This window comes from Populus euphratica, unplaced genomic scaffold, assembly GCF_000495115.2.
Source record: "Populus euphratica unplaced genomic scaffold, PopEup_1.0 scaffold3972.1, whole genome shotgun sequence".
Taxonomy (NCBI): Eukaryota; Viridiplantae; Streptophyta; class Magnoliopsida; order Malpighiales; family Salicaceae; genus Populus; species Populus euphratica.
Window position 1 is genome coordinate 1,849 of NW_011503770.1, and position 5,076 is coordinate 6,924.

The 5,076-nt window shown below is 31.5% G+C and overlaps 2 long non-coding RNA genes across 2 annotated transcripts; both read left to right on the forward strand.

Moving 5' to 3' along the window:
- Window positions 1-475: 475 nt before the first annotated feature.
- On the forward strand, window positions 476-1,250 carry LOC105119915 (uncharacterized). Its single transcript, XR_841211.1, has 2 exons — window positions 476-676; window positions 977-1,250. It is a non-coding gene; the product is annotated as an uncharacterized LOC105119915 (long non-coding RNA).
- A 2,908-nt stretch (window positions 1,251-4,158) lies between these two features.
- LOC105119916 (uncharacterized) lies at window positions 4,159-5,068 on the forward strand. The gene is made up of 2 exons (XR_841212.1): window positions 4,159-4,254; window positions 4,689-5,068. It is a non-coding gene; the product is annotated as an uncharacterized LOC105119916 (long non-coding RNA).
- The last annotated feature ends 8 nt before the right edge of the window (window positions 5,069-5,076 follow it).

Below are 5,076 nucleotides of genomic sequence, written 5' to 3' on the forward strand. Positions count from 1 at the left end.
AAATTACCATGACCCATCTTTACCTTACATGATATATATGTTTCTCTTCATAATTAGAAATTAATCTAACAAAATGGAGTATGTTACTAAATTAGTGGTTAATGATTTTCTATGTAAAAAAATTAAAATAAATTATGAACCATATTTTCAATAAATCTAACATTAAAAGTTAAAATTAAAACAAAAAAATCAGATTACCGTTTCCTTCTCCTTTAGTTTTTATTAATTATTTTCGTCCATATACATGTGGATGGAATTGCACTCATATTGTTCATAGCTGGCTGATTCAATAATGCAAAGTATTGGACACGTTCATTATTTGTTTTCTCTTGTGCGTATGCGAACCTCCATTATTAGTTCACATGCAATGTTTTTTTATTTTATTTTATTTACGTGGGTTATTCGGGCCAGCTTGCGCGCACCATGACTAATCCCCACGGCCCACTGAATACCCTGCAAACCTAGTAGGCATGTAAGACACCGCGAGTCTTATCATAGGCATTCTTTTACCTACCGTTGTCTTCACTCCCTTCTCCACTTCCACCACTCAAGAATATATGGCCCATAAAGGTGAACCCACCATTTCTATCTGCGATCGATTCCCCTGATCTTCTGATTTAAGAGATAAGCATGTTCGCAGTTCATGTTTTTGTAAATATATATGTAAAGATAAGTGGTTCGTATCTGTACTTTGTTTATGTATAATACTGCATCCCTGCCTGCTTTTGAATGCAAGCATATATTTGTTGCCAAAACTTTATATATTTAAATAGATATCTTACGATCTTAACTTAATTGTATACAAAAACCTTGCTTCAAGATTACCCAGCCATGTTCATGCTGCTCTCTTTTACTTCCTTTGATTTTTGTTCATCGGGTTCCATTTTCTTATTTTTTTACTCCATTTTTTTGTGTATATATATAACTTAATTAGTATTTACTGAGTTTGTGATAATTCTCATAACACGTTAAACAGTAAATCTTGCAGGTTCATATGTGACAAGTGACCCTTCCAAGATACCATACCACTGCCGTAATCCTAATGATCCAAATTGCATCCCAAGGCGAATCCCCGTACGGCCTTGAAATCCTTACAAGCGATATTGTAAAATCCCTTGAGAATGGAAGTAAAGTTATGTGCTTAAAAGTCTCGACCGACAGCTAGTAGTATCTTTATTAACGTGGTAATCTGACATGAGAACACTTTGTGTAAGAAAAATAAACTATGAAGTTCTCATAACATGTCAACAGCCATGTATTCTTAAAGCATATTATTATCTTCAAGAATGCAAAGTATTCAGTAAGCGGTAATTCAACCCTAAAGCTTGCAGAAAACCTTTTAAGCGTGCTTTTGAGCGCCTTTGAAAATGAAACACCCTGGATTAGAAGAGTATGGATGGCTACTAGTGTCTTTATCATTATATATGTAAAATGTTATTTGTAAATGAGGACTATATATTTATGTGGGAAATTTAAAATAAATAAAGTTCCCATGATCGATCTGCGGATGGAAGGACGCATTTTGAGGTTTTAATTTCTGTAATATTAAAGAAAGTTTATGCCATATGAAGTGGTTAATTAGTCTAATTTCTTATTGTGGTGTTTTTCTGGTACAATCAATTAAATAAAGTTGGAACTGGATGCTTATATATTATTCAGGCATTAAAATTAATTACGGGAGTGATAATTAATCATTGATTTATCTTTTGTTAGATTAGGGAGGTAAACTTAATCTTGAAGAGCATTTTAGTCATCCTATTGGAAAATTTGTTGAGATATAAGGGCTATGTTCTCTATTTTAGGCCTTAGAAAATAATTGAAGAAATAGACTAATAAACTTAACTATTCACTCATGTGTGTGTATATGTGCTTATTGGTGATTTTCCTTCGCACTAAATTTAACTCTTCAATCTATTCACCACTTGATAAAAGGAAGTCGAAATACTATTGACCCAAGCAATTTTGATGTCAACGTCCGTTGCTCTCTAGGCTATATTTGAAAATGTGATGTGAATTGTATTTTTTTAAAATTTAATTTAAAAAAAAAACAACATAAAAACTAAAAAAAAAAAAAGAGGAATCACCGCCTGCTACTATAACACCGTTACCGTGAACAACATCTCTCTCATATTAGCCTCTTCTCTTCTTTTTTTTTTTTTTTAGTTGTTTCATTATATTTATGTTTCAACTGTTAAAAGTTTTTCTATTATTTTTTTAGGTAAAACAATGCCAACCCAATTCAAATTATTTTTTTCACACAACTCATTGTGTAATATTTTTTTTCAAAACAAATTTGGATAAACAACATGTTGTCTGATCTAATTAAAAAAAAAATTCTCAACACACGGGTCTACAAGGACAGGCTTGCATGTGGGCCATAACAATACAAGTCACACATGTAACTCCATAATGCTTGACTTTTGCCTTTTCTTTAGAAAATTATTATTTTTTCTATTTTTGTTTTAAATTAGTAGTTTTTTATGGTTTTTTCTCTTAAATTTTTTAATTTATATTTAAATTAGTATCCCTTCCTTCTTTTATTTTATTTAAAGAACCTCTTTTAAATTACAATTAATTTTTTGGTTATGCATTTAAATTTGAAAAGTTTTTCTAATTCATCTAAATATATTTTTTTGTATGGATAAACTTTATTTTTTAAAATAAAAAATAAATATTTTTAGATATCATTTTTAATATGTGGAATCTTTTATTTTATTTTATTTTATTATTAGTTTATTCTATCAATTTAATTTGTATCTTTATTTTTATTATTATTTTCTTGAATAAAAAAATTATTTTAATAAAAAAATTTAGCAAACACTGTCGAATAAATATCTCGTGTTTTAAAATTAAATATTTTAATTTACATGTTTTTTAAGTTTTATACTTTTCAAAGTTTTACACAATTTTTCAAGTTTTGCTCATGTAGATACAATTGCATTCATACTTTTCGAAGTTATAATTAACTCTATTTTTTTTTGTGGTAGATTCAATATGTGGTGGTAAGTTTTGATAATCATGTGTGCCTTTGCGTAAAACGCTGTTACTAATTAATTGGGGAGGTGAAATAGCAAAGGAATTAAAGCTCATAACTGCAGTAATCATGCTTTTTACAATAACCCGGCATCCATTTACTATGGTATATTACATTTACTATGGTATATTACATGCATGCACTCATTATAAATTAACCTAACACGCTATGTTTTGCTTAGAGATCACCTCTGAAGGTGGAACCTGTCACCGTTAGTCAACCAGCTAGTCTTCGGCCTCTTATATTAATTCAGGATATCGTCTTCCACGCATTTTCAAGCTTAAGGTCCACGATTAAATTTCAGTCACATTACCTTAAAAAAAGATACCTTAATTTTGTACTTATCAACCATGTTTTTTTTTATTTTTTTTTAAATTAATGTGGGTGTCCGAGCCAGCTTGCGCGCACCACGACTAATCCCACGGGCCCTGAAGTTAACGACCATGTAAGCCTCCAGTAGCCATCATATAAGTAACCAAGGACTCGAACCTGAGACCACAGAGGGAGCAAACCCCTTAGTCCCAAGTCTTTACCACTTTACCATCATCTAAATGATTACTTATCAACCATGTTTTGCTTGGACACCTCTTGAGGTGGAGCCTGTCACCGTGAGTCAACAGCTAGTCTTCAGCTCTATTAATTCTTTGTTAAATAATAATATACATCAAATTTGTTATTGAATTAAGATAAGATAGTTTTTTAATATGTATTAAAATTTTGATAGTTAAATAATTATGAGTTTGAATTTTATCATTTTTATTTATTTAATAAAAATCAAGTACAATATAATATAAACCTATATAAATTTAAAACCCAAAAAATTTTTATTTAAAAAAATATATTATAAAATGATATAAATTATCCTGAAATTTAAACTAACAACTTAATCTATTTAAATATCTTCTTCCATGCTTCCAGCATACGTGGATAGAATCCACTCTTACTTTTCAAAGTTGGCTTATTCAATAATGCGAAGTATTTGATACGTTCGTTAATGATCCTGGGCACGGGAGGAATAGTTCCCTTCAAGAATGGTTCCCTTCGAATGATGCTAAAAATCATGGTGGCTATAAGTAAGAGCGGTAGGTAGGAGGAGAGCATAAGCATGTTAGGCACATATATTTCCAAGATGAAGGATTTTCTCATCGCCTGCTTTCTCTTAGCTACCGTCGTCTTCTCTCCCCTATCCACTTGCAGTGCTCGAGAATTGGCCGAGCGAGGTGAGATTTTATTTCCAACATTAACTTCAGAAAAGCAATTCATTTTGTGTGTGTAATCTTTGTGTACGCCGGCTTTTTTCATGCACTCAACTTTTTGTTATATAACTGATGAGTCAACCTTTACTTTTACTTCCAGCATTAATTAACTAGAGATAATCATTTCATGTTATATGTTATTTAATTAATCTGTCGTGGGTTATCTTATAAAAAAATGATTTTCAAAGGTGGTAACTCCATTTAAAAGGTAAGAAGAAAGCTACTGTAAGACCTAATATTGCTTGGGATTTTCCAAAGGCTTTGTAGAAAAATCCCTTAATTCTGTTAATTAAAAACCTTTCACCATGTATTTTGATACTAGTTTAATAATTGCCATGATTCAGTTCGCTGTTATCTTAACAAGCTAACTTATGTATACGTGTGTGCAAATCTTTCAGCTATAAACAGCCCAGGTCTTGACCCCGGCAAAGTTCCATTCAATTGCGGTAGGGGTGAGCGATACTGCGTACCTAGCCAACCACCAACATCAACACCATGTCTTCCTTACAGGCGTGATTGTGGGCGGCGCCTTTAAGCTTAGAAGCAAGCAAAGTTGAGTACTGCTTAAAACTACGGAGAGCTTCGGCTGTCTTTATAAACGATGAGAACTATTTTTGTGAGAAAAATAAATAAAGTTCTCCAGTGGATTAGAAGAAGCAAGCAAAGTTGAGTACTGCTTAAAACTATGGAGAGCTTCGGCTGTCTTTATCAATATGTAAAACGATGAGAACTATTTTTGTGAGAAAAATAAATAAAGTTCTCCAGTGGATTAGAAGAAGCAAGCAA